Genomic DNA, 13,831 nt, shown 5'->3' on the forward strand with positions numbered 1-13,831 from the left:
AAGACACTGATATCTACAAAGACACAAATGAATAATAGTCCTGTCCTCAAGATGCTAAATAGTAGAAAGCAAGAGGACCTGTGTTTGGATTATACCTATGATATTTATTGGAGCCATAGAGAGAGCCCTGGACTTGGGTTAGGTCAAATGTGGTTTCAGAGTCTTACTATGTGACCTTGGTTAAGTCATTTAACTGTTGCCTTTCCCATAAATTAAAAATGAATTAATTATATTTTTAAATTTAAAAATGGGGGTAATCTACCTCCTAACCAGTGATACACTGAGATAATATTTGTAAAATGCATCACATAAATGCTAGCTGTTATTAGCAGTAAAACCCTTGCATGACTTTGGACATAATAAACATTTCTGGGTCTTAGTTTCCTTATCTGTAAAATGAAGGGGTTGGATAAGATGGTCTCTGAAGTCCTTTACAGATCTAGATCCATGAACATCGTGATGTCAAGAAAAATAAAAATTAATTCAAACCATCAGAAAATGAGGGGAAGCTCTGTTGCCTAAAATTCTTTAACTAAGATAACACAGAAAATTGGAAGCTATTTAGGCATAATTAATAAAATATTGACTGGGTACATAGAGGACTCTGAAGTTCCAAGGGAACCTCATGAGTATAAAAGATAATTGATGCCCTAAGGCATCTGCTACACTGCTGTTAGATATAGCCCAGCAATGCTTTTCAATGTGACTGTCTATAATTTAGGAATCACTTTCACATCACAAGGTCTGAGTTTTTACAAGCTTTCATTTCTTCTCAATATTTGTTTTCCACAAAGCAAATTATGTGTACTCATCAACAAAAATATTTACAAAAGATGTGGAAGTCTATAAACTTGAAAGACAAAAAAATAAATCTGAATAAAGTGTGTTGGTAGTGTACACATAATTGAAAGATCTTAGGACATATAACTGAAAAAAATTTCAATATAATTTCTACTCTGAATCTTATTATAGCTGATATTATGAAATAACAACAAAACTTTTAAGTAATATAAAAATGGTGATACAGAGATTAAATGAGACAAGAATTAGAAAACTAGGCCTTTGATTTCACAGTTGCTTTGGACAACTTATTCCCTGGATTTCAATGCAACTATAAATTTCAAAATAAACAAGCTTAGGACAAATCTAGGCCATTTCCCTTTTCCTTATTCTAAATATATACTAAGTGCCAAGTGTCCTAATCCATCCACAGCACTGATCATAAATATATTTCAAAACCAAAGGTTAAAGGAAAACCACAGAATGTCAACACCTTTTGTTTGAATGAAGACAGGAATTCTGCATGGATGTTCCCATCTTTATATCCAGATGCTGCATTTTTAAAAATGGATTACATTTTGGTTGTCATAAATAAATTTGATTTATTCCAAAGGATTTTGTGAATGAGCTTGAGGTGCCTAATCCTACACACGATTTGGTCTTTTGCAAATAATTCCCTTTTGAGTCTGCATTAACAGTTTAAGAATGTTGAGAATGATTTTGATACAACAGCTGAAGAAAAAAATATTTCTAGTATCAGAAAAATGCCATACATATAAGCATATAAAATTATCATGTCAATCATGTCTGTCCAAGAAATGTGACTGTGAATATAATGGAAAAAATTCTTGAGTCTTGTTTTTTGTTTTTAGCAGCTCATTTGACAGATGAGGAAACTGAGGCAAATAGAGTTAAGTGACTTGCCCAGGGTTACATGGTTAATAAGTGTCTGAATCCAGAACTGAACTCAGATCATCCTGATTCCAAGTCCAGCCCTGCATCAATAAGGATATTCCCTGACTTCAGAAAGAGAACTGAATCTGGAATCAACCCACCTCTGTTTGAAGCCAAAGTAGGCCACTTGTTATCTATATGACCCCGGATTAAATTCATTTTTCTTGGCCTGAATTTTGTCTAGGGAGAGGAGAGACAGACAGAGAAAGAGAGAGAGGGAGGGAGAGACAGAGAGACAGAGAGACAGAGAGACAGAGACAAAGACAGACAAAGACAGAGACAGACAGAGACAGTGAGAGACAGAGACAGAGAAAGTGGGAGAAAAAATATATGAAATGGAACACTATTGTTCTATTAGAAACCAGGAGGGACAGGAATTCAGGGAAGCCTGGAAGGATTTGCATGAACTGATGCTGAGTGAGATGAGCAGAACCAGAAAAACACTGTATACCCTAACAGCAACATGGGGTGATGATCAACCTTGAAAGACTCGCTCATTCCATCTGTACAACAATTGGGAACAGTTTGGGGCTGTCTGCAAAGGAGAGTGCCATCTGTACCAGATAAGGAGCTGTGGAGTTTGAACAAAGTTCAAGGACTATTCTCTTTAATTTAGGGGAAAAAACATATCTTATTGTCTGACCTTGTTACCTCTTAGACTTCTTGTCTCTTCTTTAAGGATATGATTTCTCTCTCATCACACCCAATTTGGATCAAGGTACAATATGGAAACAAAGTAAAGATTGACAGACTGCTTTCTGTGGGGGAGGTGGGAAGTAAGATTGGGGGGGATTGTAAAACTCAAATAATATCTTTAATAAAAATAAATTTAAAAAAAGATTGTATGCTAAGCCAAGATGTGCTATATAGCAAAGTCTTCAAGATCCCAGGGTCCCCTCTATTCATGATTAGGTAATCAAAATGTAGGAGCCTATTAGTGTTGGAAAAACTATAACTAGCAGGGGGAAAACAGGGTTTTGGCTATCAATATGTACAGGAGCCTGTTCTTTCCTTACCTCTAGTGCCTCACTTCACTGTCCTTCATCAGTCATGGCTATACTAAGTATCCTTCCCTATGCTGTGATTCCTGTCGAACCTTTTAGAGCAAAGGTGTCATGGACTCCTTATTAGAATGATATTGTTAAATATATAAAATAAAATAAAGAAGATTATGAAGAAACCAATCATAATAAGATAGTTATCAAAACATTAAAAAATAAATTTAATGTACCACAAAGGCAAGGGCCAGATCATTCCCTCTTCAAGTGTAACTATATTCATAGTCAGATTGTCTTTTTTCACCCTACTCCTCTCTCAAACTGCCCATTCAATGATTTTTGCTCCAGATGAAAAAATTTGTAGTTATTTCCCTGAATCCTGGTAACAGACTATATATGATTTCTGAGAATTAACTTAGCTAATTGGAGAAACATCACACTTAACAGACTAGTCACTTGGTGATGAAAATTCTTTGGTCATAAAAACAAAAGGGTCCTTGGTTCTTTAAGGTCTTTCTACTTTTACAGAGAAAAAGAGGATTAAAAATTGAGCGGATATAGAATGCCTATAAATATTAACTTATCTATTCATACTCTAAGTATAAGATTCTTGTTGGTCCAATGGCCAACAATTTTAAAATACTACTAGAGGAAATGAATAACATAAAAATTGATGTTTTCCCTAATAATGAAATCAGAAGATGAAAGGAAGTTGCAGTCAAGTGGTAGGATGACTCACAAATTTTGTTTGGAAATGCAAACAAAGGAGCCAATGGAGTTAATTCTATTATGTGTCCAAAGGTAACAAGACATATCCCATCATGAGATACTTGATTTCACTGCAGTGCTTATGACAAGTCTGGACAAAAAGAACTCTGCTACAATAATTATAGGGCAGTTAGGCGGCACAGTGGATAGGGTGCAGGCAGGAGATGGAGTTAGAAAACCTCAATTTCCTGAAGAGTTTAAATCTGGCCTTAGACACTTTCTAACTATTTGACCCCCAGATAAAGTTACTTAACCCTGATTGTCTCCGTTTCCTCATCTGTAAAATAAACTGGAGAACAAAATAGGAAATCACTCTAGTAACAGAAAGTCTCAACTGGGGTAACAAAGAGTTGGACATGATTGAAACAATTGAACAATAAAAATCATGGTAGTGTATGTGGTACATATTTAGAGGATGAGGAAGGAAAGAAATTCTATAAAGAATTCCACGAGACTGTCCATATTAAATTAACTTAAAAAACCAATTACTTAAAAGCAAAGATGAAGTCATGGGTGGATGGGTAAAAAAAGGTCATATAATTTGACCCCATGTCTAGAAATCGCAAGAGTTAATGTGTTGTAATCTATATAGCAGAAGCTTTAAACCTAAAAATCAAGAATATTGGATATATAATCAAGACATTGGATATAAGGAGATCCAAATAATGAAGTTGATCCTATCTTATAAACAAGAGCCAGATGGCTGCTGAGGTGATAGACATTTCCAAATGAACTGTTTCATGCATATTCAGATAATCACATTGTCAGATCAGAGATTAAATGCTAATATTAAATTTAAAAACATTTAAATTATATACAGTATGAATTTAAAGTATCTCCAACCTGACGTATACAAATTGTTATGTTATTGCTATTCATTATCATATTGACCTATCTACCTGTATGTAGGGCTTCTCTATGTATATTAATAATAGAATAATAATGATAGGCAGCACTTTATTGGGTGTTTTTAACATTTGCAAAGTGCTTCACAAATATCTCATTTTCTTCCAGGGTCAGATAGCTAGTAAGAGTATGAGAGCAGACTTGAATTTAAGTTTTCCTACCTCTAGGTTCAGTACTCTAACTACTTGCATCTTCTATTCTTTTACTCTCTTCTTCCTTACCATTTATTTTCTGCTTTAGGTCTACCTGTTAGAAGTTACAGACTTCTCTCAACACCTTGAAAGTGGTTAAGAACTAAGGAGGAAGGGGCAGCTAGGTGGTACAGTGGATAGAGTGCTGGAGTCAGAAGGACCTGGGTTCAAATCTGACCTTAGATATATAATAATTGCCTAGCTGTGCAACCTTAGGCAAGTCACTTAATCTCATTGCCTTACAAAAACAAACAAACAAAAAAAACAAACTAAGAACAACATTTTGGGCTAGAAAAAGTAATGAAAATCCCCTCATTAAACTCTGCTACTTATTAAATGCAATACAAGAGTTCACAGGGGAATAACTAAAATTATTGGTTAAAATAAAGCCTGGGGATATTAGGGGAATTCAGTTTATCCCCATTCCAAACTACCATGGATATGCAAGAACTGGCTATTTTGCTAGCATCTTCCTTTTTCTATGATTAAGGCAATGAAGGTTAAAAGGGAGATTGCATAAAGGTCATTTAAGGTCACCATATGGGCCAATAATTTGTCTCATCTCCCTTGAGAGTAAGTACATTGCCTATACTTAGCTCTGACTAGCCTCTTTAATAAGGATGCCAACTTCTCCGCTGGGCTCACATCTCCTGCATGGCAAGTATTTCTTTCTTGCCAAGGTTGTGCTTTGGTATGTTTTTGGCATTCACAATCTCTCTCAGCCCTGCCAATAGGCAGGAATAGTTAATTAATACAGAAACATAGCCTACTTTCAAACTGTATGGGCAGTTGCTTAAGGGCAAATATGGTCTGTTAGATTTTTTTTTAAGTCCCCTCTCTAATTTTACTTTCCTCTTATATAATCTTGGACTAATCTCATGGAAAACAGACGTGTCAGAGTAATGCAACTTTAACTGAATCTTATCCTTAGGTTTGTTTGCATGAAAAGTGAGTCAATTCTAAGAACTGGATCAACATTTCAGTTGAAAAATTTGGCAAATTAAAAATCCCCATCTAGGGACTGGGCTCGAAAACTAATTGATATATGAACAAACAGTTTTCAAAAAAAGAATATTAACTTAGTAAAAACAGTATGAAAGAATGCTCCAAATCTCTATTAATAAGGTAAATGCCCATCAAAACAACTCTGCAATTTACAGATTGCAACTCACATTCAGCAATTGGCAGTAATGACAAAGCAAAACTAGACAACATAAAAAGGATATTTTATTTCTTTCCCCCACCCCTTATTTGTGTTGTTGTTCTAATGACTGTCTGGGATTGAGATGTTATAGAAGACACTGGGATATATAGGTGATATAATATATATTAATAAAATTGATTTTTAAAAGACAAGAAATTAATTTCCAAGTTAGCCTCCATCAACATCTACTTTTCAATCCTTTAGATTCTTTAAAATGCTTCTCTCTACTTTCTCAAACACTTATTAAAATATTCTAGCCTATGGGGTCACAAAGCAAAGCCTGTTAGTTTCTCTTTTGTACCAAATTTGGATTCTCTAAACAGTTGGTAAGGGGATTAGAGCCCAGCAGTCTTTTGCAACCCTGCCAAAGGTTGCTTCCCAGTAGCATTGCAGCATTATTCCTAGTAGAGTGAGGGATGCTGTATTTGTCCAAGTCTGAAGGAAGGTTTGCATGGTGTAAGGGCAGAAAGCCAAAAAGGAAATCCCAATTTCACTTGATTTATAGAAGAAAGAAGTGTCAATATTTGCTGGTCAGTTTCTTGGAAGGTATTACAGATTTTATTCATCTAAATTGCATAAATCATACCATAAAAATAAGTAGCTAATGTTCTTTTTAAAAAATATTGTCAATCTTCTACCAATAACTATTTAAAAGAGATTTCTCCAACAGTGGTAGCAGTTGGTACAACTTGAATAAATGAACTCCTCAAAGATAACTGTGGGAAAAGGATGGTTTCATTTAAAAAAAATTCTTTCCTGTCCAGTAATTTATCAGTCATAGTTCTAGCTTGAAACAAAATTTTCATCATTCAAAACCACTGATCTACTTTCAAAATAAATATCCAAGGTCATTTTCATGAATTTACAAAACATAATATGTAGAAAATGCTAATAAACCACAATTATATTTTCTCTGCTTATGTTTCCATAACCTTTTATTGTTTATATATTATTCTCTAGCACCAATCCTAATAAAGAAATGTAGATAATGGCATTAGAGATTGGTCAATAAATACACAAGGTATTATAGAAGGTATATATATATATATATATATATATATATATATATATATATATACATGTGTGTGTGTGTGTGTGTAGCATGCTAGGTTCCAAAAGGAATATAAACATTTAAACTCCTTGCTATTTGATCTGCACTGAACTCGATGGACTTGTCTTGTTCTCCCTTCCCTTTCTTTTATTAATTCCTACCTTGCTCACCCAGAAGAAAAGAATGAATTACTATCAGATTCCAGAGAGATGGTCTTTGACTATTATGTCTGTAGCTCATATATATATATATATGTATATATATATATATATATATGTATATATGTATATAAATTCTGTGTTTTATGCCTCTATTGATATTAACATCAGAGGGCCAAATAAGAATATCTCTGTTATAAAAACATTTGAGAAATCTTCTGTAATTTTGACATAAGAAAGATATAATTAGAAAAGAGCCACTGTCATCTTTTCATACTATAAAATCAAATGCAACCCAATCTTGCAAACCCACAGAAAGATACTGTCCATTTTTTCAGAAGAATTAGATCTCAGTCTTTGTCTAGACTGGAGGAAAAGGCTTAATTATTTCAGTTCCTAAGAGATATGATATGCAAAGTAAAAAAGAGTAGAGAAGACAATAAAGCTATAATTAAGCAGATTAGGTGCTAGCAGTAATGAGTGCCTTAAATATCTACAGTTTGGATACGTAAAAGAATGGATCCCAAAAGCAGATATCTCAATAAACTTAAAAGCAAGATAAAGTCATTGAGTTGAATCCTCTAGCCACTACCAAAGAATAACTACTTAAGAACTATACATTATAGTTACCACAATCCATCCATAAATTATAAAGCTTGGTCAGAGATTTAGGCAAAATTAATCCAAGGGCACTTAGGGATGAAATAGGAAAGATAATGGATAACAATTGGAAACATTTGAAAGGGTATTTATTTTTTAAAAACTCTTTGCAGTACAGCCACAAAAAGAACCAAGCTCCCTGATTTGAAATCTAATGTTGCAGTTGTAAACATGCTCCCTGAGGAAGTGAAAAAGGCCTCGAAGAAAACAAAACAAAGCTGGGAAGAGTTATTCTAGGACAATTACAGAGAGGAGTTCCTTGCTAGAGATGACAAAATTTTAGGTTATTTAAGGTTCTTAAGGTATCTGAATGAGGAACAGATAATTAAAAGCAAGGGGGAAAAATCTCAAACCTTATTATTACTCCAAAATTTAGATATCAATAACTATGGAGCTATCTATTCTCTTAGTTCTATAACACTTTTATGAGTAATTTACTCATAAATTGTGGGAACTATTGATGAAGGAATGAGATAAGAACAAACCAGCTTTTGAAAACAATAACCTAGAACAGAATACATCTATATAGTCACAGAACTACCTAAAAAATATAGAGGTTGAATATCAGGTTTAATTTGCCTCTTTCACCTTTTGTCTTTATGCTGTGGAATGTCAGTATCCATGGTATGGTTCCTTCAAATTCCTTAACCTCTTAATTGCTCAGGGTAGCTAGGTGGAGCAGTAGAAGGAAGAAAGAAGGAGGAAGACTCATCTTCATGAATTCAAACCTAGTCCCAGAAACTTACTAGTCAGGGGTGGCTAGGTGGTGCAGTGGATGGCCCTGGAGTCAGTAGTACCTGGGTTCAAATCCGGTCTCAGATACTTAATAATTCCCTAGCTGTGTGGCCTTGGGCAAGGCTCTTAACCCCATTTGCCTTGCATAAAAATCTAAAAAAAAAAGAAAAGAAACTTACTAGTCCTGTGACCTTGGGAACATCAGTTCACTCTGTTTGCCTCAGTTCATCTGTAAAATGAGCTACAGAGGGAAATGCAAATCATCACTTCAGTATCTTTGACAAAAAAATGCAAAACCAAATGGAGTCACTAAGAGTTATCCCTGTTATCACTTCTTTTTGAACAATATTCTATCATCATCATATACTAAATCATATTCAAAGTGGCACAGTGGATAGAGCACTAGCCCTGGAATCAGGAGGAACTGAGTTCAAATCCAGCCTCAGCCACTTGATAATTACCTAGCTGTGTGACCCTGGGCAAGTCACTTAACCCCATTGCCTTGCAAAAACAAACAAACAAATAAATAAAGCATGTTCAAATATTCCCCAATTTATGGGCATCCTCATTTTCTAATTCTTTGCCATCATGAAAAAGAATTGCTACAAATATTTTTGTACATTTGGGTCATTTTCCTTTGATATCTTTGAGATACATACCTAGTAAAAGATCAAAAAGTTATACATAGCTATATTGTCTTATAGCCATAATTCCAAATTGTTCTCTAGAATGGTTGGATCAATTCACAACTCTACCAATATTTACATTAGTTCTCAATTTTTCCACATCCCCTTCTACATTTGTCATTTTCCTTTTCTCTCATGTTAATCAACCTGATGGTACCTCAGAGTTGTTTTAATTTGCATTTCTCTAATTAATATTGATTTGGAACATCTTTTCATAAGACTATAGATATTTTTGACTCCTGAAAACTCCCTCTTCATTTCCTTTGACCATCTATCAATTGGAGAATGACTCATATTCTTATAAAATGAATTCTATTCTTTATATATTTGAGAAAAGAAACCTCTTGCTGTAAAAAAAAATTAAAAACATTTATTCTTAACATACTGAGAAAATTGAGGCTATTGAATATAAACCCTCCCTCCTCTTCATCTGAAAACCCTTTGACTCTATTCCTCCTTATTCCATTCCCCCCAGTCTCTGTCAAAGAGACACTCATCTCTTCCTGTTTTCTCTGGAAATTTGTATCTTCAATCATCCCTTCTCTTTTCCCCAAATTTTCAAGGTCTCAGAAGCTTCAAGTTCCTTCCCTACTGCATTCAATCTAGTAGAATTTCTTTCAGTCCTTAAAAAAAGCCCCTTTATTAGACTCCATCCCCTTAAACTATCATTCTCTCCTTCCTTTCTCAGTTGAATTCTTAGACAACGCTATCTATATTAACTTCCTTCACTTTCTATTGTTTTACTTGAGCCTTTATTTTTGCAATCTGTCTTCCTACTGAAGTAGGAAGACCTCTTCTCCCACTTCTCCCCCTCAAGTCCATTCTACAACCCATGACTCAAGTTTTCCTCAAGCACAGATTATTACTTTCCTACTCAAATCAACTCCAGAAATACTCTATTGCTTCCAGAATAAAACAAACTCTTGCTTAGCTTTGTTTGACTTTTAAAGCTTTTCATAACCAGGTCCCAAACTGTCTTTCCAGATTTGCTGTACAACACTCTCCTACCTTATACAACAATCCAGTCAGTCTTTTTCTTTGTGGTCCTTATATATGGTACTACCTCTCACAACAGCATGCATTTTCCCTGTCTCCATAATACATTCCCTCTTCATTTTTGCTTTATGGAATATTTCTTTTCCTTCAAAATTTGGCTTAAGTACCACCTTCTACTTGAAGTCTTTTCTGATAATCATACCATTTCAATTCTCTCCTCCTCCAAACTACCCAGTAATTATTCTCTTTAAATATCAAGTATATATGTTTATATTTTCTATACATGATATATGTGCATAGAATCTCCTTTATTGGAGTTTGTGAGGTCTTTGAGAAATGAGATTGTTTTATTCTTTGTACTCCTGATGCCTAACATAGTATCTGATACATAATAAGTCCATGATGAATACTTGCTGACTGATTTTTATAATACTTAGAATTTGTTGATTATTTTAAAAAAGGTGTTTGATTTGGCATCTTAAAGGTTTTATTTCAACAGGGGGTCTCCATTATACAGGTCAATCCAGACAAGATTCATTGAAAAATGCAATAACAGAAATAACTGCTCAATGTCTTGGTTATTTAGTCAGGGATAAAATAATCATGAAGGATGTCTAATATGGAGTTCAAAGGAAGAGGGCTTCTCTTTAGACAATGAGGTCCTCCAGATGCTCTATTTGCTGATGGTATTCAGTTCTAGGCATCAAGCTCTAGAATGCTGAAGAGTTTCCTGTATTATATCTATAATCACTTGAGTTTAGCCTAATAACCACAGAAGAATCAAGTGAACAAAGAATAATTTTCAAGCTATGTTTTGCAGTTGGAAAGACAAACCTTTCAACTAACTGGGCCATGAATACATTTATCCTAAACAGATCCTAAAAATGAAAAAATGACCTGGTCTTAAGAATTGGAAGGCAGTGGGCTAAATTTCCTCTGGGAGAATTGGCACAGTTCTTTTAATGGTCCTGAACTTTTCCTTGAACCAAAGGCCCATCTTTTTAACACCGATATTTTTTTTCTGGTGATATTAATGGTTACTAGTCATAAAATAACCCAGTCTCTAAAGAATTGAGGTTTGGGAACTACTCAAATTTCATTGAACACTCTGAAAAACAGTAGTGGTAAGCAACGATGAAGTAATGTAAAGGATGTTTTCAGAGAAATGTATGAGTAGGGGAAAAAATGTGGTCATATAGAAAGAGCAAGGAATAATCAGTGGATGAGCTATAGATTCCACTTGTACCCATGAAGTCTCAAGAGATATAACAAAATACATGGTTCCCTGTGACAAAATTTAAAAACAACATGGATAAGAGCCCTAAAGGATGAACAGTCATGGATGAGTCATGTGGGATCTGCATTGTTGGATGATGTAAAAGCAACAATAAGATCATAGATTCATCAAGGTTTCTTAAAAATAAAATGCCTTAAACTCTCTATTTTATAGTCAGAGAATGGAATATTTAGTATAATTGAATATTATGAGTAACAGTGGATTCCTATGGTTCACAGATAATTGATTTTCTAAAACTGGAATTTTAAAATCACATTTCAATTCAACAAGCATTTATGAGTTCCTCCTAAGACCCTGACATTCTGATAAGTAAGGAATTACAAAGAAAAAATGAGAAAGCCCTTGCTCCAAAGAAGTTTATATACAACTACTGTTTATATAAAACAAGCAAATACATATACCAAAAAAACATACAGAGGAAATGAAAATTAAATTTAGAAGAGAGGAAGTCTGGGAAAGTAATAACTGGAAAGGACTCCTGTAGGAGGTGCCACCTGAGCCATACTTGGAAGGAAGCAGGGTATTCTACAAGAGCTGAAAAAATACAATTGAGTTAAACTCAATTAAACTAATTAAACTTCAGTTAAACCAATCATAGAATCATAGGATCATAAATTTAAAGCTGAAGGGATAATTGAAGTAATATAGTCCAAAGACATAATTTGTTTCTTAAAGGGTAAATGTATTTTAATTAAATTATGTCATTTTACCTTCAAGTCAACATTCCTTTACCTCTTTTTGAACCCACAGTTGTGGCAAAAAAATCCACAAAAACACAATCCTTCTTTTCCTAAGTAAACAACATTTATGAATTATTGGGGGGGGGGGAGAAAGTGTGGTATGGTAGAAAGAATATGGTGCCTTTTTATTACCAAACTACTATTCCTGAGAGAAAGAAAAGGAGAGAGGGAGAAGAAGAGGGAGGGAGGGAGGGAGGGAGAGAAAGAGAGAGAGAGACAGACAGACAGACAGACAGAGACAGAGAGAGACAGAGGGACAGAGAGAGAGACACACACACAGAGACAGAGAGAGAGAGAGAGAGACAGAGACAGAGAAACAGAGAGAGAGAGACAGAGACAGAGAAACAGAGAGAGAGAGAGAGAGACAGAGACAGAGAGAGAGAGAGAGAGAGACAGAGAGAGAGAGAGAGAGAGAGACAGAGAGACAGAGAGACTGAAAGACAGAGAAACTGAGAGGCTGAGAGACTGAGAACCAGAGACAAGAGAGACTTAACATTCAATGTTAAGGGAAATAATTTGGGACCACCCCTCAATCTGAGACTGACAAGTGGTGCTAGGGATACAGACCTCCATTATTTACCTCTTTGTATTTATTCTTTCCTCTTTTAGGTGAAGGAGACTGAAGATGCTTATGATATGATTTTCAAAAGATCAAAATGAGACATCAGAAATTTAGGAGCTGGAATCCATGCTCAATTTTATAGTCAGTCATATCCCTGAGGTATGACAGTAATAGCTGAGATTCATTAATTCATTCACTCATCCATCCACCATCCATTCATCCATCCACTCCCCATAGAGTGAGGTAGTGTAGGAGAGAGAGTGCCCCCAGGTGTTGGAGGAAAATATTTGTGTCTTTTGTTCTTGCTAGGTCTTCACAAGTATGTCTTTTGAAAGAAGGGGGGTGGGGAAGAGAAAAGAAAAGAGAGCAAGGGAGGGAAGGAGGGAGGAAGGGAGAAATAAAGGAAGAAATAAGCAAAGGAGGGAGAAAAGAAAAAAGGAAGTAAAAAGAAAAGAAGGAAGAAAGGATGAAGGAATGAAAGTATGGAGGGAGGAAAGAAGCAAAGAAGGGAGAAAAGAAAGAAGAAAAGAAGGAAGAAAGGAAAGCAAAGTATTGAGGGAGATAGAGAGGAAGGGAGGAAAAGCATCTGCCAGTCTCAGAATCAGGAGATCAAGTCCTGACTTTTACCCTTATTAACTATACGACCATGATCAAAGCAGTTAATCTCTATGAGCTTCTTCTTCCCCATCTGGAAGCAGCTCTAAAGTTTGTGATTCTAAAGATTCCTTACCTGCTGACCACCTTCTGGTATGAGCTCCTTTGAACTCAGCTATCCTGATTCTCCTCCAGATCTATTCCTGGATTGTATTCAAAGATTTTCTAGGACCTGGAAAAGATTGTGCTCCTGCAGTGTAGCCTTTAAATACTCAAGGCTACACCATAATGAGAAATTGGAAGAGCACTTGAGAGAATTAGCTTTTAAAACTATATATTTATTTATTTTGTAGGGCAATGGGGTTAAGTGACTTGTTCAAGATCACTCAGCTAAGTAAGTATTAAAGTGTCTGAGGTTGGATTTGAACTCAAGTCCTCCCAACTCCAGGGCTGGTACTCTATCCACTGCCCCGATTTATTTATTTTTAAACTTCTAGGGTAGAATTTTTTGACTAGGATCATGTGATACTTGGCTAGCAGTCCTTGCTTCA

General features: G+C 35.1%; 1 protein-coding gene across 1 annotated transcript in view; it reads right to left on the reverse strand.

Annotated features, from left to right (window-relative positions):
- Positions 1-13,831, reverse strand: part of PRTFDC1 (phosphoribosyl transferase domain containing 1) — a 104,934-nt gene that overhangs the window by 70,284 nt on the left and 20,819 nt on the right. The window lies entirely within an intron of this gene.

This window comes from Macrotis lagotis, chromosome 7 (genome assembly GCF_037893015.1).
Source record: "Macrotis lagotis isolate mMagLag1 chromosome 7, bilby.v1.9.chrom.fasta, whole genome shotgun sequence".
Lineage (NCBI taxonomy): Eukaryota > Metazoa > Chordata > Mammalia > Peramelemorphia > Peramelidae > Macrotis > Macrotis lagotis.